The following is a 25827-nucleotide window of genomic DNA, read 5'->3' as shown; positions in this document are numbered from 1 at the left end:
CCAAATTGAATAAACAGCCACCTTTACTACCTTCTAGTTATTTTTAACAATTTCATTTTTTTAATATTTAAATAGTTGATCCCCCTGAAATTAGTTTTAATATAAGGGATGAGGTGAGAATCTAGTTTTATTTTTCTAATATTTATATTATTTTCCTAATATTTATATTATTTTCCTAATATATTTAATAACATATTATATTTTCCTCTCTTATTGATTTATGACATCACCTCTACGTTATGTATACCAATAGATTTTTCTACAATCTATTCTATTCCATGTATTGGACTGTCAGTTCACGAGCCAATACAATATGGTTTTAAATCACCTAAATTGATGGTTTCTATCAATATCTGATAGAGTAAAACCCATCCCCCACTCCATTTTATATTTATATATTCTGTTGGGATTTGATTGAAATTACATTAAATCTACAAATTAATGTGGACAGAGTCAGCATCCTTTTCCAACATTTAGTTTTTCTACCCAAGAACAGAGATTATTTCTCTACTAAGTGGAGTCCATTTTAATATCTCTTCGAAAATTTTCAGTTTTCTTCATAGATCTTTCTACTACAATATATTTTAAAAATCTATTTATAAAATTTTCTCTGGAGTTCCCCTCGTGGCGCAGGGGAAATGAACCTGACTAGGAACCATGAGGTTGCGAGGCTCAGATCCTGCGTTGCTATGGCTGTGGCGTAGGCCAGCAGCTGTAGCTCTGATGAGACCCCTAGCCTGGGAACCTCCATATGCCACAGGTACAGATCTAAAAAAAAGCCAAAAAGCAAAAAAAAAAAAAAAAAAAAAAAAAAAAAAAAAAAAAAAATTTTCTCTGAAAGTTAGTAATAAAAGGAAAACATTAGACATGATGGTTGGAGTTCCCATCATTGCTCAGCAGAAACAAAATCTGACCAGCATCCCTGAAGGATGCAGGTTCGATCCCTGGCCTGACTCAGTGAGTTAGGATCTGGCGTTGCCATGAGCTGTGGTGTAGGTCGCAGACACGGCTTGGATCTGGCGTTACTGTGGCTATGGTGTAGGCCAGTGGCAACAGCTCTGATTTGATCCCTAGCCTGGGAACTTCCATGTGCCACAGGTGTGACCCTAAAAAGACAAAAAAAAAAAAAAAAAAAAAAAAAAAAAAAAAGAAAGAAAGAAACAATGGTTTATGTTCATGGTTTAAACATGTTTAACTTTGTGCATATGACACTTGGCATACTGTGCTTTCAGACCCATTATGAACACAAAATCATCTGTAACAGAGACCAAACAGCAACTAGAGGGATATGTGAAGCAAGGGGAAAAGTCATTTTTGATCCAAGAGTGTGTTCTATTAATACTTTGCCTTACTTCAAATGCTCAAATACATATTTTTCTATCCCTAAATATCAATTCTAATAGTAAAATGTTATGTTCACAGAAAGTTGTGATAATGCCTACTAAAACTTACTGGAAAACACAGCACTGCTAAACTCTAGCTGAAAGCCCTTCAATGTAATATCCTAAATACTGCAGCACAGAAGTCACCACTAATCCATGCCAGGGAAGTTTTTCTTCAAAACTCAAAATTGTATCATGAAGACATTTTACACATAATCCATCTAAAATCAGACATCTCACTTATTATTTATATGAATCAATCAAACTTTGGTTATCCTGACTCAGCTAAATAGCCCACTGACATTACAAAGGCCAAATGGCACATTTAACTAAACTCTTTTTAATGTGGTTGGAGGTATAAACAGGGAGACAAAAGTCATGAATTCTATTTTTGCCTAACATACTCAAACTGACTATTTGCTGCAGAAAATAGTTACTACATTTTAAAACTTCTATTCTTCCAAAATGAACCTAACCTTTTTTCATTTATTTTTTTTCCTTTTGAAAAACACGTCTCTCCCCTTCTTAGACCAAAATGAAAAACAACTATCTGAGTTCCTCAGTTAAGCTCCAAAACCACATTCCAAACTTAATAACAGAGAAGCTGAACACTTTACGGGCACAAAGGCTGCATTTTTAATGGACACAGTGAACGCCTGCCTTTGTAGCAGCCTGAATTATTTTCATTCTTTCATTAGTCTAGCGTTTCTTGCATAAAGAAAAAAATCCCAGGAATACTAATATTTTCATAAAGATCATGGCAATGAACTAGGAGAAACCTCAAGTGCATCCAACTTAGACTATGAGAATCACAAATTTGTTTTTCACTTGAATAAATTAGTCTTCTAGTCTCAAAAATCTTTTGCATGCCTTTAAAAAGCTGAAGATATGGAATTATTTTCACTTTTCTTCTAACAGTGCTCAAAAGGCAAAACACTTGTATTGAGAAAGAAAACAGATATTCTAATATTCAAAGATGGACAGTTAATGTTCCCCCAATAATACATTTACATACAGTTCAGGACAACTCCCTCCCCGCCAACTAAACGTGAATTCCCAGGTATTTTTTATGTAGAATGAATATAAAAGTAAACTAAAAATAAAGCATATATAAATATAAATTAAAAACAAAGAAGGTGTTTTCATCAGCTACAGCCAAAACTGTGACTATCTGGATCACAAAACAGTGTCTAAAATCAAAAGAACTTTAATTTTGGTCTTTAAACTTTTTAAAAGTATGAGGGATTTTATTGTAAGAAAATGAAATGGAAGAAGCTGAAATTATCTGTAACCTTTGAACAAGCCACAATCAACTAACCAACAGTTATATGTAAGGAAGGTCTTAGTTAGTCACCAGCGTGGTTCTAGGGACTAATAGTTTGTGTACTTAAGAAGGAGCTGGATGGATTCAGGTCAACAAACTGAGTCATGTTTGCTCAGGTGAAAGCTAAAAATAGCCACTCCTCAGTATTCCTAGGATAGTAATATAATATCACCCAGCTGCCCTGGCACACGTTATAAATGCCCCTCTACCCACCCAGAGCATTTAGTGGAAAACAAGTGGGCCCAAAGCTACTTCTGCATCAATACAATTTAGTAGACAGAGCAATCAGGCCCAAAATGAATATGCCCAGGCACTGTGGATTGCTTAATTTATGGTAGGTTAATACAACATTGAAAGTAGGCACAGAAGTTATAAAACGACAAGTTACTTTTTTAAAACACCACCCCATTTTGGGGCGAGTTCTCTTTATCACGTCAAACTAAGCCATTTTCTCTTTTTTTAAAATCTGCATTTCAACACAGTATTTTGGGCCTCCATCTCTTTCACTATAGTGGAAAACTGTGAAATCTGACCCTATACAACATTTAATTTTAAAGTGATATGAAGTCAATACAACCTCTAATTCAAGGTTGTGAAAAACTGCACAGACACTACCTGAAGCCTGTTTGAAAATTCAGTGACCCTTCAATGACATACATTACTAAGGCTCATACTGCATTCACCAAATATGTCTTGTGTACCTACTATGCACTAAAGCATTGTTAGGTGCTTAAGTGAAACTAATAGACACCAACCATGTGGAATAAACAAATAATGGGGAAAACAACAATCTGTAAATAATTATAGGAAAAAATAATTATAGTTGTAGTGATACTATATTTACCCTGACTACCTGAGAGAGCACAATAGTTAGATATTTGGAAGGTTGGAGAAATGAATTCACTAGAGAGGCAAAAATTCCAGTCACCATCACAATGTAACCTTGAATAAAAATGTAAGCGACCAATGACTAAACCTGTACTTCTTTTGGAAAAATATTCATTGACTCCAGTCAGCTTCCTATTATGGCATCTCAAATGGCTGTCCAGCTTACAAATTACTCTCCGGCCAACCACTACCACTACCATACTCAAAGTTGAGTCAACAGCAAATCATTAGCCCCTACTCCTGCCAGAACCTATAATTAAAGAGTTGGACAGAGATACAAGCCTTGCTTGTCTCCTAGAAAAGTTAAAATAAAATTAAAACAATGTGCTGACATGACACATGGCCTCCACTGAAACCAAGACAGACTATTTATTTCTTTGCTTTACTACAAGTAAAGAAGATTTCTTTAGCAATTACCTAGGAGTATTACTATTATGCGGGCACTCTGCTATCCAAAGATAGCAACAAATGACAGTCCCAGACCCCAAGTTGCTCACAGTTGAGTGTGGGAGGGTGAGAAGTTGGCAGAGAAGTACATCCTGATTGAAACCGTGGTCTTACAGAGGACTGCACAGGATGTTATCATTTGTAAGGAGGGCTGGGAGGGCTGCTTGCCAGAGGCCTAGACTTAGATTTCGAAGAAAGCAGGTGTTAGTTAGCCAGGTGGGAAAGGGGAAGGTGTGGGGAGGGCACTGAAGAAAAGCATGTGCCAGGTGAGAGGATCTCTAGAGAACCACAATATAGTCATCCCTATGGGTCTGCAGAGGATTGCTTCCATGACCCCTAAGGATTCCAAAAAATCTGAGGATGCTAAAGTCCCTCCTATAAAATGTCTCAGGACAGTCAGCCCTCCGTCAGCAGACCAATCCACAGCTGGTTGGTCAGACGATACCAAAGGCCAACTGTACGGTCTGTGTTTGAGTATTAAATTTATGTATTTATTTGCTTTTTAGGGCCACGTCCATGGCATATGGAGGTTCCCAGGCTAGGGGTCGAATCAGAGCTACAACTGCCAGCCTACGCCACGGCCACGCCAGATCTGAGCCTTAGTTCAAAATCTGCCATCATGATCTCTGCACCTGCAAAAACATGAATAACTGGTTTATTCCTCTATTTTTATAACTTATTCCCTACTTCATTCCCTAAAAGATTTTGGGTTACTGGGAAGTGAAAATTAGACCTTTTTTTTTTTTAAAGACTTAAGGCTCACTTAGAAGGATAGAATTAATGTCTGGGGCACTAAGAATTACTTGGCCTGTGTCTATAAAAGTAGAGAATAAAAGCAATAGCCGGATAATGTAAGCCCCAATGACTGTCACCTGAACTACAAAGCTAAATGGTTTAATATCCATTTCACTTTGTAATGCAAAGAAAATTTCCATTGCCTGGCTCTGAATGGTAACTACAAGTTCATAAAATATTATAAACTCAAACTGGTCTTAAGCTTTGTGTATCTGAATATCTGTGCTTACCTAAATGAGAATTTATATGAAATGCACTGAGCACTGAAGGCCCTTGGACAATGCCAAGGTTTGCTTAGGATTTTCCCATTCCTTCCCAAGCAAGGGCTCAAAAAGAAGAGGGGAAGAGGAACATAGGTGGCAGAAACCACAGAGACCAGATGAATATTGTTACACAACCACAATTTGTATGCAAAGCACCCCCCCCACCAAAGCACACATTTAACACAAAAGAAACTTCAGCTAAATTTAGAAATGAGCTTTTAAGTATATTAAACTGAGTTCCCTCAGAGACTGTGCCTGCCTTTCTCAAACTCAAAAACCTCCTCCTTTAATTCTAGCTAAAAGGAAACATGTAGGATATACTACATAACCAAAGCAGCCAGATCATAGTATCTGGTATAGTTATCAGGTTTTAGACAACTAGCCATTCCTAAGCAAATTCAGCTTACTGGTCCCTCCAGGTCAGTCGCTAAGAAGATTTCTTCATTATCTACCACAATATGCACCAAAGTTTTAGAATGTCTCATAATAATGACCACACCAAAATTTCCAGCTAAAGAAAGTGTGAATACTTGCGTGAAACTTACTTGGGACTTTGTAATTAACTGGCTCACTCTGCTAATTTCTTCACTGAAATTGCTCTGAAGTTATAATGTCAAACATGCACTCTACCTCCACGACTGACTTTGAAGATAAAATTCTCCTACACTTTCACCATACCAATTAAATCTTACTAGATTACTAAGTGAAATATTATTTCACAATTCAATCTCAATTACTGGAGAACTTAAAGTGGGCATGCAGGGCCAAGATCTTGGAGAAGTAATTTTCGGAATTATCCTAGCCCTAGTATGTGTAATGGGGTACGCTAAGTGACACATAAGTCATCCTTGCCAGCAATTTTCAGTAAGTAGTAGTTAATTATGCTAACATCTGTTCTAGGAAAGCTAAATTTTTAAACACAGCAGAACATTCCTCTACGCTAACCAACCACCATCAAAACACACAAACATACACACACACCACATAACAGAGTTAAATGCAAAGTAACTTGTACTATACACACACAAGTCAAGCACATATTTAAAAATAGTTTCCTACAACATACAGTTCCCTACAACATAAACTTATGAATAAATGACAGACATTTTGACAGCAAAGTATCAGAAATTGCAGCAAACATTTGTGTAATTCATTCTGACTTAAAAAATATTGAAAAAATAGTATATTGTTTACATCTTCGGCTGATGAGGATTAAATGCTTAGCCTGCAACCTCAATTGTTCTGGAGCCAAAGATGTAACAGTTTGAAGAATAGAAGAATTACTCTATATTTGTCAGAATCTACACAGCAAACATGCAGCACCACTTGGCTTCCATTACTTGCCTGGCTTGGATCCCATGGAATTGAGGAGAGTTGGAACCAAGAGGGAAAAAATCAGAGAGCTTTGGGACACTCAGCCAAATTCTTACATAGTATTTGAAATGCTGTGGTAAACATGAAGTTACTTTAGGTTCATGATTAATGCCAGTTTTTTCCCTTCTCTTTTTGAAAAAATAATAAAAATGCACATAAAGGGCCCTGCCAGAGATTTAGCACATAAAATCTTCCAACTATTAGACGTGCTAATTAGGGGAGCAACCCTGAATCCTGGATTCAGATTAAAAAACTGACCCTCAACATTGGTGTCTTGTAACAAAGAGGCTAAATTAAGCTCAACAAGTACATCAAATCACTAATTCTAACCTCTAGCTCTGACAAATACCTACAATGACTGTTTCTCCATCACTCTAGAAATACTCGAAACAGTAAAAACTAAATACACATGAAGTGAACACAAAAGACCTTCACAGAAAAACCAAAATGGCTCATCTGTTGATGCTATTGCTCATTGCTCGGCAAACCAGTCATCTGGGCTGAATTTTTGACTTTGTGCCAGTGTGTCAAAATCAACCACCATTCAGCCAAAAGGATGTGGAATGCTGCCAAGACCACCTATGGAAAGTGAATTATAGCATCTTATAATTTACTACCTTGGCTATGATCTCATAAACCCAGCATGGAGGGCGAACCAGCTCTTGTGTGGGAATCTCTCAGAGCCCCTGCAGAGGCCCCCAAAGCTGCTCTGGCAGAGTTCAGGGGACAGAGGTGACACAAAGGTAGCCAAATGGCTCTACAAGCAGGCGAGCTCACCTCTGGCACTCCTTTGGAGTGAAACTTTGTTTAGAAAACCCCCAAATCAGGAGTTCCCATAGTGGCTCAATGGTAATGAATCTGAGTAGTATCCATAAGGACATGGGTTTGATCCCTGGCCTCACTCAGTGGGTTAAGGATTCAGCTCCAGCATTGCCATGAGCTGTAGTGTAGGTCTCACACATGGCTCGGATCTGGCATTGCATGGCTGTGGTGTAGGCCAGCAGCTCTGATTCAACCCCTAGGCTGGGAACTTCCATACACCACAGGTGTGGCCCTAAAAACACCAAAAAAAAAAAAAGAAAGAAAGAAATAGAAAACCCCCAAACTAAATCTTCTAGGTGAAACAGCTGCTTTGTTCTGAAATACCTCCTGTTACACTTTTATAATAATTTCACATATTTATCATCTAGAATTTACTATTATCAGACAGGCATTATTGGTAAATAACATATATTCCAGTTTTATCAATATTATCAATGATAATAATAAATGTGACCACTACCTAATATGTGAATTGTACATTGCATTTTACAAAGTACTTTAGGACACTTGGATTCTCCTAGTAAACAAGTAAAGTTGTTATTGTTAAGTCCTCATTGCATATATTGTTAGGTCCCCATTGTATATGTAGAAGATTGTTGGTTTTGTCCTGCCAGTAAGTAGAAGAGATGGGACCAGCATTCTGAATCACTTTACAACTGGTGTTCCTTCCAAAACACCCCATTGCCTCAACTGCCCTCCCCATTCATAAGCTCTCTCATCTCAAATTACCTGAGAGGTAATGTGCATAGCAGAAAGATGGCTAAGGAAGATTGAACAGGCCATAAGGAGCTCCTTAGACAAGGTCCACCTAGCACTGGGCTGAGCGGGGCACCCCACAAAAGGAACTAGTGTGGTAGCTTATCTGGAAAGACTACAGTCAGCAGCAGAGTTCCGTAAAAGGACGGGAGAATAATAACAGGCTTCCTAAAATGCACTGAACTCACTTGAAACTAATGGCTACTCTCCCACACTTTATTGGTGTTCGGTTGTAATTTCTAATTCTGGGCCAGCAGTCTGGGATATTATCCCAGAGAAGATCCAACTCAGGAACACATGACAGAGCTACCATGGAAGAGTCTGTGACGGACCGTGCGCAGAACAAGGGCCAAGGAAACAAATTAAAGGTAGGCTGACTTCAGAGCAACCTAAGGAAGAATTCACTGACAACTCGTGTAGGCAACCAACAGCACAATTTGGCTCTGGAAAAGGTGAGCTCCCCATCCATGGAAACATTCAGGAAGTATCTGAATAGATAAGAGCCTGAACTTAAATAAGTTTTTCTCAGTGACAACAAAATGGTCAAGTCTCTATTCACACTTGCAGGATCCTAGGGGATGGAGACCTTAAGGCCCAATAAAGAGCTTCATATAGGGAGTTCCCGTTGTGGCGCAGTGGTTAACGAATCCGACTAGGAACCATGAGGTTGTGGGTTCGATCCCTGGCCTTGCTCAGTGGGTTAAGGATCTGGCGTTGCCGTGAGCTGTGGTGTAGGTTGCAGACACGGCTCGGATCCAGCGTTGCTCTGGCTCTGGCATAGGCTGGTAGCTACAGCTCCGATTAGACCCCTAGCCTGGGAACCTCCCATATGCTGCGGGAGCAGCCCAAAGAAATGGCAAAAGACAAAAAAAAAAAAAAAAAAAAAAAAAAAGCTTCATGTAGTTTATTGATTTATTTTTCTCCATTTTCTGACCTATTTTAGAAAGACATAAGCAATTAAACGAACGAAAGAACTGGGCATTATGAAGGGTCAAAAATCCGGATTTAGCGCAAGCTGAGGCTAAGGTCAAGCACGGTTTGTTAATGACTTTATCTGGAATTTCACAAATGCCAAGAATAATCATCTTCCCTTCCCTGATTATTCAAAAAAGTTGAACTTTAAACTTTGTGAATTCCTTAGAACTGGAGATAGAAGTACATGCTAAGGGTTAACTGCAGTTTTACCAGGCATATTCTTAGTAATCGGGTTTTTTTAAAAACATTGAAATAACAAAATTAAGTAAAACCACTAAATACTTATTAAGCATTTTAATATTTTCATCAGCTCTAGGTGCTAGCTCAGTGTCACTTCATTCAATTTGTTAAAGGCCTGTAATGTGCCAGCATCCGAGGCCTCCACCAGTTTCCCTTCAGTAACAAATGATCCTTACTTTCTCTGATGCCCATATCACCTGGTCTGTCTTTATTACGGCCTTTTACTTTATTTGTAAACATAGCTTCTGAACCCTACAAAATTATAAGCTCCACTGGGGAGGGACCGTGTCTTATTCCTCCTTATGGAACATAGCAAGCATAGAGATTTGATAAGGCCTCCAAGTCCAAAATGAACCATTTACCTTAACCTGTCTTTATGTCATAATACATTAAATTATGCTTGATACACCTAACAAGCTTTTATCAAATACCTCTTAGATGTCATTTAAAAAATGCCCTAGGAGTTCCCGTCGTGGCGCAGTGGTTAACGAATCCGACTAGGAACCATGAGGTTGCGGGTTCGGTCCCTGCCCTTGCTCAGTGGGTTAACGATCCGGCGTTGCCATGAGCTGTGGTGTAGGTTGCAGACACGGCTCGGATCCCGCGTTGCTGTGGCTCTGGCGTAGGCCGGTGGCTACAGCTCCGTTTCAACCCCTAGCCTGGGAACCTCCATATGCCGCGGGAGTGGCCCAAGAAATAGCAACAACAACAACAACAGCAAAAAAGACAAAAGACAAAAAGACAAAAAAATAAAAAAAATAAATAAAATAAAATAAATAAAAAATGCCCTAGTGAAACAACCTAAATGTCTATTGGCAGATGAATCGATTAAGAAGATGTGGTACATGTATACAAAGGAATAACACTCAGCCACAAAAAAGACAAAATAAAGCCATTTGCAGCAACATGGATGGAACTAGAGATTCTCATACTAAGTGAAGTAAGCCAGAAAGAGAAAGACAAATACCATATGATATCACTTATTTGTGGAATCTAAAATATGATACGGATGATCCTTTTTACAAAACAGAAACAGATCATGTCCAAGGAGAGCAGGCTTGTGGTTCCCAGGAGGGAAGGGAAAGGGAGTGGGATGGATGGGGAGTTTGGGGTTTTGGGAGTTTTTTATTTGCAAACTGTTACATTTGGAATGGATGGGCAAGGGGGCTCCTACTGTACAGCACAGGGAACTGTATGTGGTTCCCTGTGCTGTGCAACAGAAACTGAAGAAACACTGTAAACCAACTATCATTTTTTGTTTGTTTGTTTATCGAGGGTTTTTAAGAGTAACAGCATTAATCGCAAGCCCCTTAGAGAGGATTCTAGCATGTAGCTTCTCCCAAATGTATGTGAGAAAAGAACGCTTTGTTTTTGTAACTTGTTGCAGGACCAGATGTTCCAAGAAGTACACTTCAGGAAATGCTCACCAAGCTTGAAGATCATACACATCAGTATCAACTATACTTTAATTTTTTTAAAAAAATGCCCTAATGTATGCGATCCAGGGGCTGTCTATATCAAACTACAATTAGGACTATCATCCTGAGAATCTGAGAAGCAGCCATGCTGTCTTCTATGATGCCAGCCTCCCACTGGTATACGTGTGCTTATTTCCACTTATGGAATATGCACATATGAAATAAATACTGAATTCTGAGGATCAAAATGAATTTGTCCTACACCGAAATATTCTCACCCCAATCCACAGGGAGAAAAGGAAATGTGCACAGCAAAAGAACATGTATGAGACAGACCACAGGCAAGCAAAAACACAGTAACTTTCAAAAATTTTCTACCAAAGAGTTGGTAGACAATATTAAAATTGTGGGAACATGTTTAGATACCACTCTTCAGCTTATTTTCTGGAAACTGAGGTTCTGAACAGTAGGACTTACAGTTATTTACCCTATGCCAGCATTGCCCTGAAGGGATCAAAGCCTATATGATGGAAAGAAAATGAGAGCCAAAGTGAGATAAAATATTCACATCTTAGCCTTAAACTATATAATTAATAGCTGCATATCTGAAGATTTTTATAACAAAATTTATCTTAAGATCGTAGGTAGGGAAATTTTTGGCCATTTCATTAACCTCCTCCAAACAAGTCACTCCCTTTTAAAGGCATCAAATCTACAAAACAGCTCAGACAACAACCTGGGCAGGAGAATCTTCTGCTGCATGTATGGTGTATCTACTTAGCTCTGAGTTTTTCTCTCTGGTCCAATGAATTACATTATACAAGTTATACAAAAAGTAGCAAAGAAAATCAATAGAAGACTTCTGCTGTTAAAGGAACTGTGGAACACAGGATTTGTATGAGAAGTTTTGAAGTGACACACAGAGCTTCTGAATGGTGACAGGTAGAAGCATTTACGACTGGAGGGAAGAGCTAGTTAGGAGGAAGATTTTTTTGCAGACCCTGCGGATTAACACGGGATGTGAGTGAGAGAGAGAGAACTCAAGAATGCCCAAGTTTCCTGCATGGGCAGCAGATAGATGGCAAGGCCATTTTCTAGGAGAAGAATCAAAGGAAGATGACTGATATGCCATATGACAGGCAGAATATATAGAAGCAGGGGGTATAGCACTTGTTAATATGAAGAGCTCAGTTTGTATGGGGTGAGGGTGTCACAGATAAAAGATCAAATACGTGAATGACTAAGATTTAGAAGAGGAATTCCATTTATTCTAGGTGGTTCCAATGTTGCAAGCTCTAAGGAAGGAAATCTGAGAGCAATAAAATCAGACCATCCAAAGTTCACCTGACTAATTGAAGACAATAAGAATAGAAGTGCTCCTGCTGGAAACACTTGGTAAGTGCAAAGAGTACAGGGTCATTGGAGCACTGGAAGGGGATGGAAAGGTGGCTTTCAGGGCCTTGTCATTACATTCTATTAAGCACTCTTCATACATTTAGAGCCTCAATTCTGGGCCACAAATTGGTCTGCTATTCCTGAACTACTACAAGTTTGAGGATAAGAATCTTGGCAGAACGTGGAGTTCCCGTAGTGGCTCAGCAGTTAATGAATGTGACTAACATCCAAGAGGACACGGGTTCGATCCCTAGCCTTGCTTAGTGGGTTAAGGATCTGTAGTTGCCATGAGCTGTGTGGTAGGTCACCAACATGGCTCTAATCCCGTGTTGCTGTGGATCTGGCATAGACCGGCAGCTACAGCTCCGATTAGACCCCCAGCCTGGGAACATCCATATGCTGCAGGAGCGGCCCTAGAAAGACCAAAAAAAAAAAAAAAAAAAAAGAATCTTGGCAGAATGAATTATCCTAGGAACTAGGATTGGATATGCCACTAAGAAGGCAAACCATTCAATCAGTCTTGGGCCCCAGTTGTCTCAACTGAAAAAGGCAGTATTTTGGAGTTCCTGTCATGGCTCAGTGGTTAACGAATCTGACTAGGAACCATGAGTACACGGGTTCGATCCCTGGTCTTGCTCAGTGGGTTAAAGATCCTGAGTTGTGGTGAACTGTGGTATGGGTGGTAGACACGGCTCAGATCTGGCGTTGCTGTGGCTCTGGCGTAGGCCGGCGGCTACAGCTCCGATTAGACCCCTAGCCTGGGAACTTCCATATGCTGCGGGAGCGGCCCTAGAAAAGGCAAAAAGACAAAAAATAAAAATCAAAAATAAAAGGCAGTATTTTGACTGCTAGATACTCCAAACTTAGAAATTCTTTGACCCTAAAGGGAATTTTTATATTCTATGTTAGGGCAAAGGCATCCTTTTAAGGTTAAAAAATACCCTTTTAAATTAGGATCAATGCTTTTCCCCCATTTTCCTTGTATTTTCATGTCTATTAGAGGAAATAATCTCCTCCTCTTTCTGTCACTCACTGAGGTCAAAATGGCATTGCGTAAGATGTGGCCCTGGGTTTTCTCTCTCTTCCGACAACTGATGAGATCAGCAAACCATTCCAGAAAGCAAGAGCAAGCTACAGCCAAGCATATACATAACAATTCATTCTGATATATTCAGGATAATGAAATGTACTCCCGTAATATATGATATAGGAAGGTGGTCCAACCTAATCATGATGAAAATATTTAGGGAAAAAAAACCAAAGCTCCATTCCAGCTTCCAGCCAATGGCCCATACACTCACAGTGTAACACAACACAAAGACATTCCAATAAAATGAAATAATCTGGAGCATGTCCAACCTCTATTTTTCAGGATGATAGAAAGAAGCTCAACAGAGCTGAGTCTATTATTCAGAAGAAATAGAAGTCGTGGCAAACACTGCCCTAAGCCAAAAGATCATTGACAAAATATGCTAACGAGATATCAATTTGTAACATTCCTTCAGATTTTCATTTAAATTGCTGGGTTCTTATACATTTCCAAATTTACCTAGTTTACTCTCTATGAAAAAACATTTCATAAGAGAAAATGAGAATTACAGAGCAGCAAGGGAAATGCTTTTCACTGGAAGGGTTCTTTAGGTGGCTGTAGGCATCTACAAAAACAGAATTAATAAAAATTGGTATTCCTGTTGTGGCTCAGCGGTAATGAACCCAAATAGTATCCATGAGAATGCGGGTTCCATCCCTTGGCCTCGCTCAGTGGATTAAGGATCTGGTGTTGCTGTGAGATGCAGCTCAGATCCCAAGTTGCTGTGGGTGTGGTGTAGACCAGCTGCTGCAGCTCCGATTCGACCCCTAGCCTGGGAACCCCCATCCTCCACGTGCTGCAGAGTGGCCCTAAAAAAAGCAAGGGCTCTGGACTCAGAAAAACCTGGGTTCAAATCGCAGCTTTGTTACTTAGCAATTTAATTAAGCAATTTACATAGTTTTACAAAGTGCCAGTTTCCCCTTTGTAAAATTTTACGAAGAGCACCCACCTCACACGTTTGTGATAGAAATAAAATAATGAATAAAAAGAGCCTATCACAGTATTCTTGCACCTAGTGAGGCCTTAATGAGTGTTAAGGGGTGATAATAACAATATCTCTAGCAGATGAGGAGAAGAATTGGGTGGGAGATGACAATATTACTCCTTGGTCTCTAGCCTGTCTTTTCCCCAGGGGGATGTGTTAATCAACTTTCAAGGAACTAGAAGCTCTGAATCTTGGATCATTAGAAACGGAGGTTCTGGGGGAGGATGAGGGAGGGGGATAGACTGGGAATGCAGTCAACAGATGCCAACTCTAGCCTTTGGAATGGATAAGCAACGAGATCCTGCTGTGTAGCACTGGGAATGATATCTAGTCACTTATGATGGAGCACGACAATGTGAGAAAAAAGAATGTGTACATGTATGTGTATGACTGGGTCACCTTGCTGTACAGTAGAAAATTGATAGAACACTGTAAACCAGCTATAATGGAAAAAAATAAAAATCATTAAAAAAGCAATAAATAAATAAATAAAAAGAAATGAAGGTTCTCCCTGCAGTGAAGAGCCCCAACAATCAGAGGAGATTCTATCAGAATTTTAATTGGAACATCAAAGATGTCTTTCCCTAAGAAATATCCCAGGGAGGTCTAAGCACACTGTTGACTGAACACAGAATTAGATCTCAGGTTTCTCTTCAGTGAAATGAGACTACAATATCTTTTGTCACAGTTCTTTCCATAAATGACTAGAAAATAATGACAGCCAAAAGTATTAATGTGGGTTTTTCCTACTCCTTCTCCCCCTTGCAGAGAAAGAGAATGCTGGTTTTGCTTGCTCTGCTGCATGCCCCACAACGAGAGTTCAACTACTGCTAAATGGATGCTTGAGGTTTTCATGACACACAATCAAGAGCAAGGGAAAAAGTAGAAGAGATGGGCTTGGGTTGGGGGGAATTTTACCACAGGAGGCTTTAGGGGTATTTTGGAAGAGAAAAGTTAGAAGCATCAAAGTGGCTGGGAAAGAAAAGGGGGATTTCCAGAAGTAGTGCAACAGATGATGCATCTTCTTTACTGTGTTTTGCAGCACGAATAGAGAATTGAAGTTATGGTATTATTTTAAATTCACTTTTGGTGGATTGCCCATTTCTTTGATAGAATCACTACTTCAAGATGAGTCTATTGGGTCAGCCATGTCTTTAAATAGGGGCAACATAAAAAAAATAAAGAAAAAGAGGTGCAAAAACTTCATACAAACCTTAGGCAGAATTTATTAAATCAGTACATGACATTGGGAAGACGGAAAGGATTGACATTTTAGAAAGGTAAGTTAGGACTATGAAGGTGACACATGACGTTAGAGCTACAGCTACACTAGATCATTATTTTATTTCAACATTCTGCTCAAAGTCTGGGTTCCCTCTGAATAGTCCTGGCCCCACCCCTCTACCCCAGGATTTCTCAGCCTCAACACTATTAATATCTTGGGCTGGATAAACATTGTGGGCACTGCTCTGTGCACTGTTGGGGTATCTGGAACTAACCCTGGCTTCTGTCTACTATTTGCCAGTAGCATCTTCCCTCCTCTCCCCAAAAGTCGTGAAATAAAAAATGTCTCTAGACACTGCCGGTGGAACAAAATTACCTCTGGATGAAAACCTCTGCTTTATCCCAACCACCCAGGCTTAGAAGAAAAATTCATACCCCACTAAACCACTCTGAGACACTCCCTTTTCAGAATTGGCAACTATGGGGATTCCAAGTTCTCAACACTCCATAGCCATCACAGTTGTCTATATGCTGGACTGGCTGTGTCATGCATCAAGGTGTCATCTACAAATCATAAACAACTGTAACAGCTACCAATCACTATCTATTTCATGGGTGGTGCCAGACAGTGGGCTAGGGGATTTAACTTGAGTGATTTTCATTCCTATATGGCAGTAAGTGGTAGATATCATCATTTCCATTTAGAGATGAATAAAATGAGGCTCTGAAAATATAAATAACTCAAACAAGGTCACAGCTAATAAGTGATTAAGCTGGGATTTGAACCTAAATCCATCTGAGTTCAGAGTCTCTCTGTCTTAAGTCACACTATTTCTCCTAAGGAAAAAAATGAATGTAGACATGTATGGGAAGTACATTTGGCATAAGTTACATGAGTTAAAATGAGGAGGCCAGGGCATAGATTGTTGTAGAACTCAGTGTTCTCTGAATTAAGCTGACCGCCAATAATAGAGATGTTTGTTCTAAGGACGTGAACAAAGGAATTCCCGTTGTGGCTCAGAGGTTAACCAACCATCCGAGAGGGCTCAGATTTGATCCTTAGCCCAGCTCAGTGGGCTAATGATCTGGTGTTGCTGTGGCTGTGGCATAGGCTGGCAGCTACAGCTATGACTGGATACCTAGCCTAGGAACTTCCATATGCCAAGGTGCAGCCCTAATAAGAAAAAAAAAGAAAAAAAAGGACATGAACAAGTTAATTTTTGAATTATAGATTTTCTACTGAAAACAGGAAAATGGTGATTTCCTCTAAATAGAAACAACAAGCAATAGCTCGTTGCCATGGTAGCAGAGGTAAACTTAATCTCAGCTAGGAATACAATCACCTGACAGTAACAGCAAGTATGGTAAAGAATCTCACCAGACAAGGTTGTATCCACCTGGAAAAGAGAAAATCAAAGGAGAAAAACAATAGTCATCTTCAATTATTTGAAAGTCCACCAACTAACAAAAGGGAAGTAGCACATGCTCTATCTAGATTATTCCAAAAGGAAAATCTAGGATTCATGAGTGGAAACTACAATGTGGTAAGAGAAGCCAGTTTTTCCACTGAATTATAAGAAAGAATGTTTTTAACCATCACAGTGCTTCAACCAGACTGAAACATTAATTTTCATTGTCGCTTAAAGAGCTGTCGCTAAAAATGGAAAAGTGCCAGCAGGGAGCGGTCATCTCTGCTAGGGAGACCCCAATGTGGGTAAGGTTAGACTGCACAAATTCCCAGAGCCCTTACAAAACAAGGATCTGTTTCTTTAAAGAATTGGGAAATTGTGGATTCCTGGTGAAAACAGACAAATAGAAGGTGGGCAATGTGGGGGTCGCCACTGGGCAAAGAGCAGTAGGTGGTGGCCAGAATATAAGAGGCAAACTCCAATCTTGCCTGGAAGAAAATATCATTTAGGTGAAACCAGATCAAGAGAGGACACTTTGTGGGAATTTTTTTTTTTTTTTTCCTGTTTTCTGTTTTGAATAGATGACCAAGGGATAGGGTAGTCAGGGTTTTTTTGTTTGTTTGTTTTTTTAAAAAGGGGGGGGGGGGACCAAGAATCAAGCAGTTCTTTCTTCTTCCAACCCTAAAACATTTTGATGTCTTCTTTCTTGGAATGTAAAGCCACTTATCACTACCTGCCTTCAAAAATCCATTCAGGAGTTCCCATAATGGCTCAGTGTAAACGAATCCGACTAGGAACCGTGAAGTTGCGAGTTTGATCCCTGGCCTCGCTCAGTGGGTTAAGGATCTATTGCTTTGGCTCTGGTGTAGGCCAGTGGCTACAACTCCGATTCAACCCCTAGCCTGGGAACTTCCATATGCCATGGGTGTGGCCCTAAAAGGACAGAAAAGACCAAAAAAAAAAATCCATTCAATTTTTAAAGGAAGCAGACAAATATCCAGGTAGAGGATAGCTCGAATAATTAGCTTTCTTCTAAATGCTAATATTGCCTTTGGTTTCACAATCCTTGATTTGCCCTCAACCAACAATTCTTACAAAACAACTTAACCCTAGATTTAGGGAATGGATAGAATAGAGCTAACTTCAAACTTTCCTCTTGGAAAACCAACCTGGTTGTAAATTTCCTTGACATTGCTTGGAAAATAAAATTGTTACAAAGCCAACTTCAACTAAGGCACACAACCTCCCTTGTAAAAGAGAGGAGGTGATAAAATAATAATAGGTTTTCAAAAAAAAAAAAAAACTATACTGATTCATCTTACCATATTAAATATAATACATTAAGAAAATTTTGGAGTTCCCGTCGTGGCGCAGTGGTTAACGAATCCGACTAGGAACCATGAGGTTGCGGGTTCGATCCCTGCCCTTGCTCAGTGGGTTAACGATCCGGCGTTGCCGTGAGCTGTGGTGTAGGTTGCAGTCGCGGCTCGGATCCCGCGTTGCTGTGGCTCTGGCGTAGGCCGGTGGCTACAGCTCCGATTCAACCCCTAGTCTGGGAACCTCCATATGCCGCGGGAGCGGCCCAAGAAATAGCAACAACAACAACAACAACAACAACAACAAAAGACAAAAGAAAATTTTCCCTATCTCTTCATCTCCAGGACCAAGTATTTATAGTCTCACTATTTGGCATCCTTTAGGTGGCTACCAAAGATTTGATTTCTAAGAAAGCAAGTATAAAAAGATGAAACAAGTTGTCCAAGTTGCTCAGTAATGGAGATGCTTGGAGTTGTCCATTCAGTGCTTGTTTTAGGGACTAGGTACTACAGAGTGAGTGAATTTCAACTCACCAAAATCCCCAAGTCTTGCCTATCTCTGCTCCATTTCTCACACTCACATGAAATTTTCATCAACTAAGCACAAAGATGCCACCCTATAGACAAGGGTCTACATGGACAAGGGTATCCTACCAGAATGGCACCACGTCCGCAAGAAGCCTGTCACCACACTTGACTTGATTTTCCAGCCAGAATCGACCCACTACTTTATCAAGCCAAGTTGATTCTGCCTGGCCATGTCTGGGAAATTTTTAACCCCTCGATTAGCTATTAACAATTGGTTTCACTCAGACGAGACAGAGGACAAAATAATAGTGGTTTAAAAAAATGCTTCCACCATTCTGATTACAAAGGAGACATGATTAACGAAGTTCCCTTTGTGTCCAAGCTCCATTCTAAGAGCCAGAGAAAGAGCTTTCCACCCCCCTTTTCTGACTGCTGAGTCTTTTCCTACTTGTCTCATCACCCACACAATCTGTTCATAGCCCAAAGAGACAATCCAGCCAGTCTGTGGAGAGTTCCTAAAACATTTATGTCATGAAAGCAGACAGGATGAACAGGACCTCATCTCACAAAGGATGATGGGACATTCAGCAAAAGAGCTCACAAAGGGAAATACAGACCCAAGGCCTTAGGCTGAACGGATTTGCCCACAATGTAGAACACAATGCCTGTCCTGATGGGTATTTTGTAAAACCTTCTGGTCAATTCACAGCCCAACCCCAGGTTTTTTTCTGCCAAAACTCCCCTGCTTTTGGAACATATGTTTTTTAAAGAAAATGCAATTAATAAGTTAAAGAAACCCAAACCAGTGCTTTAAGGATCCTTCAGTCTCTCCAGACCTTTAAACATGAAAACCGCAAGTGAGACAAAGATTTAAGTTCTAGTTCAACCATGTTAGTGGGCCAAGATACTGTATATAAAACACTTAGCACATTGCTTAACACAGAGTAAATACTCAATTCATATTACCTAATTTTTTAAACCACATCCTGCTGTTTTATTAATGATACTTTTATATATGTCCTGTCTGTCTACTCAGCTAAAGCAGTGCCATCTTACTGTCTTTGGTACATTACAAAAGATAAGAGCCTTCATTCGCATCTTCTTATTTACAGATTTGCAGCTCCAGGTTGGGGTACAGACAAGATACAAAAAGCAAATCTAGTCCCATAGCTGGTGAGTAGGAGGTCCTCTGAGATCTCAACTGGTTAACTTCACATCCAGTGCTTTCTTTCCATAACACGACAGATGAGCAGATTATCATATTCTGTGCCTCAGTTCCCCAGAATTTAGCAAAGTGCTGAGATATACCTTAATCACCATCTAAACAAATTTCCAGTCTGCAGGTAACCTAAAGACTCTGAGGATTTACTTTAGCACCTTTAACAAAAAGAAATGGGTGGAAAAGGCCAATGTATTTAGCTTTAAGAAAGATATGCCTCTGTTTTTATCTGCCAAGGGAAAGCATTACCAGGTCCACTGAGCAAATAATCAAAAGCAAGAAGAAACAAGAGGGATTGAGTAATATGTCTAAGGAGGCAAATGAGTCTAGAGCCAGATCTCTTGATACTTTGCTCATAGTTTTTCTATTAAGCTTCTTCTTAATTCTGTTCCCTGAGTGACGTGAATCTTGTCTTAAATTATGTATATCAAACTGTGCTTCCAATGACCACTTGCACCTCAAAGGCCCTAATTCTTAAAAAAAAAAAAAAAAAAAAAACTTTTTATCTGATCTAAAAACATGCTTAGAACACTTAGTCTACTTCATCCAAATGTGGACTTAACAACAAACCATCTTATTTTACCAAATTATATTTCTGATCAAATCTAAGTTGCCCAAAGGCAAGAGCCCTACGTGCATTCCTTCTGTAGCCCATGGCCAACCCAGTTCAGGGACTGTAGTGACATGTGCCAGCTCATTCTTTGTTCTGCCTCACAGATTCCTGAGTGCTCCAAAGAAACCTCCAGTCATCAGAATGCCTACTCAAGTTTCCCACCTGTCCCCCCAAGTATCAGTCTGCTTGGGCAGTCGTTAAAGCTTCTCCTGTGCTTCAAGAACTTTGTATTAGCTGCTGGGACATCCTGTTGCCATCCACTTCACACAGACATCCAGCTCAGCAGGAGTGCATGTTGCAATGAGCTTTGCTTCAAAGCCAAGCACCTGGCAAAGTTCCAAAAATTGTCACTAATGATCTCCACCAACCAGTTGGTGCTCCAACAGTGGTACAAAACACACACACACACACACACACACACACACACACCCATCTCAACTACTGTTCTAGTTGGAAGAGCTCGGTTGGTTCTATACCTGATTTTATTTTTTAAATAAAAATCATGTTACCAAAGACCTATTCCACCAAACATAAGCAAACTTTCCATATATATCTTCTACAACACAGTAGTGGTCTCCATCAACCTATCTTTAAACCAAAGGCATAGTAAGTACATCCTTATGGAGTCTTTTGGTTGAAAAAGAAAGGAACCCTGCTCAAAGCTGCCTGAGCAAAAATTAAATTAATCAATTCATAATGAAGATGAAAAATGTCCAAAGACAGTGTGGTCTGTAGATAGTGGTTATTTTGAGAACAAATTATATCAACAGATCTCATTTTTTTACAGTCACTGAATTCTACCTTATAGTTTACTAGCTTCATTTTCGGGCTTCATTGGAAGGGCTCCAGCAGTTGCAGGCTGATATTATCTAGCTTCGAGTTCAGTAATAAAAAAAGAGGACATCTCTTCCTGGTAGCTTCCACAGTCTCAGAGTTCATTCTGATTCGACTAAATTGAGCCATGTGTCCCCTGTGGCTTGGTTACATGCCCATCCCTGGAGTCAGAGATGATGATGCTCTTAAACTGCTTGGACTGAGAGTAGAGGGGGTTCCACAGAGGAAATGCAAGGTCTTGCTATCAAAAGAACTAGGCTGAACCATCCTCCCAGCTCAGTCTTCCCTTTTTCCCTAACCTCTAAGACATCGTACTACAAGGATGATCAACTTTGAAAATAGCAGACCGAAGGAAACAACCAGGCAAGTCATAAAAGAGTGCAAATAGCTAATAAGCATACGAAAATAGGTTCACTCTCACTAGGAATCAGAGAAATGTAAATTAAAAGAAAAAGAAACTCTTACCATTTTGGCAACACTTTTTAAAATAAAAATAATGGAGTTCCTGTTGTGGCTCAACGGTTACCGAACCTGACCAGCATCCATGAGGCCATGGGTTTGATCCCTGGTCTCACTCAGTGGGTTAAGGATCCAGTGTTGCCATGAGCTATGGTATAGGTCACAGACGCAGCTCAGATTCCACGTTGCTGTGGCATAGGCTGGTGGCTACAGCTCCAATTGGACCCCTAGCCTGGGAACCTCCATATGCCATGGGTGTGGCCCTAAAAGGCAAAAAAAGACCAAATAAATAAATAAATAAATAATGCCCAGTACTGGCCAAGATGCAGGGATATGGACACTCCCAGGCTTGGCCTATGAGGTATATATATGGGTGGTTATCATTGATCTCGAAAGGGTGAGCTGGCAATTATTATCAAAGCCTTTAAAAACAAGCATGATTTTTACCTAAGATAAATTTACAGAGGCAAAATCGTTAAGAAAATAATTAAGGGTATGAATAAACATTTAACTACAAGAGAGGTTTTCCCAGTATTGCCATTATTTAGCCCCCAACCTGGAACTAACATCAAAGGCCAACAAGAGATTAGGTAATTTAATTATGGTCATCCATTCCATGGGCTAACATACCAACACCAAAAATGGCCTTTTACTGCATATTCGCCAGCATGACTTACACAAGGGAGAAAGGCACACCATGGAAGTGTCACTGCAGTGCGTGACCATACCACAGCATCACCTACTAGCTAAGACTAGGTCTCCTGGGTGCGCCCTCGCTCCTTCCTTAAGATTTACCATGGGGTTCTAAAGATGCAGATTCTGCTCAGGGAAAGATCAAAACATCCGGACACCCTCAAACAGGCTAAAATTTTTTGTTCCTTCAAAGAAACATTTTTAAATTTTTATTTATTTATTTATTTTGTCTTTCCGTCTTTTCTAGGGCTGAACCCACGACATGTGGATGTTCCCAGGCTAGGGGTCCAGTTGGAGCTGCCAGCCTAGACCAGAGACACAGCAACAAAGGATCTGAGCCACATCTGCAACCTACACAACAGCTCACAGCAACGCCGGATCCTTAATCCACTGAGCGAGACCAGGGATCAAACCCGCAACCTCATGGTTCCTAGTCGGATTCATTAACCACTGAGCCATGGCAGGAACTCCCAAAGAAATATTTTTAAACCTATTTGTTTAACAATTCTTTAAGGGAGCCGCTGAGTGTTACGTGGCGAAATTACAGACAATGGATCACAGACAGCATGTACTTGTCCTAGAAGATGGCGCAAAAAGTAATGTTTGGTTAATATACAATGACTTCTACAAGAAACAATTCTCTATATTAAAAAAAAAAAAAACTAAGCTTTTTTCTTGTTGTTCAGCCAATCATCTTGCATCAACAAATCTTCAAATTCTCAGTGTAATTCCACCACAAATGAATCTCACCAAATCAACCCTTCTCAAACAAAACTAACCACAAACACAGCTCTTCTCCATTTCAGTTTCCATAACTTTAAAATGTGAATATTCCCGGTGGACCGACCTGCCTTAGAGTATTGTTGGTCAAATCAAATGAGATAATTTCTATGAAAATGCTCTGAAGAAGGATAAATGCACCATACAAATGTGAGGTATTAGGAGTATGATTTCATTACCTAGGTAAAACAAATACTCCTCAAAGCATCTCTGAGTCTCTGTCTAGTTTTTGGCTCTACCATAGTCTTCAACTTCTTTTTGCATAGTCACTTCTAAACACCAGATGTTGGCCTACAAAATTTCCTTGCAATGAAAGGACAAGGGCCCTCTCTACTTCCAAACTGCAAGAATGCTTTTAAAAGTGTGGTGTTTCTAGCTATTGAAAGTTAGGTGATTAAATAACAGGGAGAAACCTCAAGGATAATCCAAAAAGCAGGCAGACATGACTGGTTAAGACTGGAGGCTGAAACGGAAAAAGGCAGTGGCATAAATGAATATAGAGGTTAAGGGTTTTCATATTATCTCACTCAAGCCACAGCAATTAAAAACCCTAAAAGACATAAACTTTTGAGAGTGAGAATTCTTTGAGAATTAGTACCCAGTCCTACCATTAGCAATATTTTACAGCGCTCCAAATATTTTCCCAAAGGAAAAACACTGTTTTAAAAAAAAAAGTTGTTTCTTAGTAGGGCTCTGTCTCTATACTGTGGACTTTATATAGAGTTTTTCTACACTCTCTTTCCCATTTTGAAGAATGCTAAAAGTTAAATGAAACATGGATGGGTCAATAATAAGTACACTGAAGTTCTTAAGTGCCCTTCTTTTTAAACCTCCACCCCAATTACATCCCTCCCTTGAGGATATTTACAATCCTCTATGACACATGCTCTGTACCTTCTTGGTTCAAGGAAAACACACCTACAGCATTTCAAATTAACTACTGACCCTTATGCTCACACTATAAACAAACCCTTTTCAAAATCTCAATTGCATTGTGTCCACATTGATTAAAGCTTGAAGCTTGGTGACCTCATGTGGTGTTAACTTCTCCCATGCACCAACAGCATTCTGCCTTTCTACTCAATTACCCCCTTTGGTGCCAGAGGATCGCTACCCAATGAACACACACAATGGACTTCTGCTTCATTACACTAACCAACAGCAGGATAGAAATAAGCAGAAGAGGAATAAACAAGCTAATTTATCATGAGGACAGAGCAAGCTTTCACCAGTCTCGCCATGGAAAACTTCACTGGTTAACAGGAATATCAATAGTCTGGGGGTGATGTTTATGATCTTACAGATTCTAACAGAGCCAAACAGAACCTCAGTGTGATTAAAGAATTTTGCAGATTAGCAGGTGTGAACACATGCACACAAAAACTATGCCTTAAAACTCTGGGGTCCTACATAAAACCTGCTGAATAATTATTTGGGGAAGCACAACCCAGGGCTTTGGATAATGTGAACTGACACCTTGGTAATTTGCCCCAAGTGTTCGACCTAACTGTGGGGCCCCTCTTATTCATCTTTGAAGAGGTGGTCAGGAGGGACCCAGCCTCTTTGTGAGAGGGGTCTGGATGTTCCCCCCTTCGTTAGGCATGGCAAGGGCACAGCAGCTGATTGAATTAACAACTTTGGAGGGCTTCGGTCCCAGTTCCCAGACATTAGCACCATCATCCAGAACAAATTAAAAGTCTCACAGCAATTAAGCTGATTTTGAAAATGAATTTCCCATGGTTCAATGGTTCAACAAGCAATCTTGAGTTAAGTATTAGACAAGAGTTTTAGAAGGAGAAGCGGAGGAACTGACTGCGAAATTTGCCAAGTAAACGTATATTTGGTAGAGGCATAAACAATAAAGCTTCTGCTAACCAGGCTTTTACATTTCTTTTATATGAAATTAGAAATAGTCACAGAAGGGTGAAAGAATAAAAAGTTAACACAGAATTATATTAAAATGGTGGATTTTTGGAGGATTCTTTTTTTCCCTTTGTTTTTAATTGCTCTAACATCACTGCATTCCTGTTGAAAAACAAATAAAATTGGGGGGGGGGGGCAAAAACGCATGTTTCTCGTCACTAGATTTTAATTTCACACAAACAACCTAAACCCAACTCTAGAACCATCTATATCTCTCTGAACCAGTGTATTCAGGTTCAGAGCAGGCATAAAGCCTTTTATGTCAGTTTTCCAAAGGACGCTAAGGGATTTAACACTGGGAACTCATTCTTGGGTTGAAAGAATAAGACTAATAATAAAAAGGCACATACCACATCCTATGTGTTCACTATTTGCAAGTTACTCTACACAGAGTTATCATTTCACAGATTATTTCATTTAATTATCGCAGCAATGTCACAAGACAAGCACTACACATCCCCTTTTACCCAAGAGATAGATGAGGAAATTGTGGCTCTGAGGTTAAATAATTTGTTTGTTCAAGGCCACATAGTCAACAAGGTGTACAGTCAGGATTTCCATCCAGTCCTGAGCCCAATGCTCTTGCTTACATTGAAAATAGCAAACTCCCATTTCCACTGTGGTTCTACCTAGCCTTTAGAGCAGTGAATGGGTTTATAGCACACACACACACAA

At 39.7% G+C, this 25827-nt stretch overlaps 1 protein-coding gene and 2 long non-coding RNA genes across 5 annotated transcripts in view; all 3 read right to left on the bottom strand.

Moving 5' to 3' along the window:
* WLS (Wnt ligand secretion mediator) overlaps positions 1-25827 on the bottom strand; it is a 129992-nt gene that overhangs the window by 66017 nt on the left and 38148 nt on the right. The window contains exon 1 of one of the 3 annotated variants that reach the window (XM_084964744.1): positions 8585-8775. The exons of the other annotated variants lie outside the window; for them this stretch is intronic. The gene's annotated coding sequence lies outside the window, so the exon portion shown is untranslated. Of the gene's footprint in view, positions 1-8584; positions 8776-25827 lie in introns of those variants that run through there. 3 annotated transcript variants of the gene reach the window in all.
* LOC146402869 (uncharacterized) lies at positions 4708-8608 on the bottom strand. Its single transcript, XR_014808019.1, has 2 exons — positions 8339-8608; positions 4708-7491 (listed from the first exon to the last, which is right to left on the bottom strand). It is a non-coding gene; the product is annotated as an uncharacterized LOC146402869 (long non-coding RNA).
* On the bottom strand, positions 17477-24737 carry LOC146402868 (uncharacterized). The gene is made up of 2 exons (XR_014808022.1): positions 22870-24737; positions 17477-21867 (listed from the first exon to the last, which is right to left on the bottom strand). It is a non-coding gene; the product is annotated as an uncharacterized LOC146402868 (long non-coding RNA).

The sequence above is a fragment of the Sus scrofa genome, chromosome 6 (genome assembly GCF_054392235.1).
Source record: "Sus scrofa isolate SSC_HxYL_T2T_F1_AM1 chromosome 6, Sscrofa_HxYL_maternal_Yorkshire_Landrace_v2.0, whole genome shotgun sequence".
Lineage (NCBI taxonomy): Eukaryota > Metazoa > Chordata > Mammalia > Artiodactyla > Suidae > Sus > Sus scrofa.
This window is presented reverse-complemented; position numbering and strand designations above follow the sequence as displayed.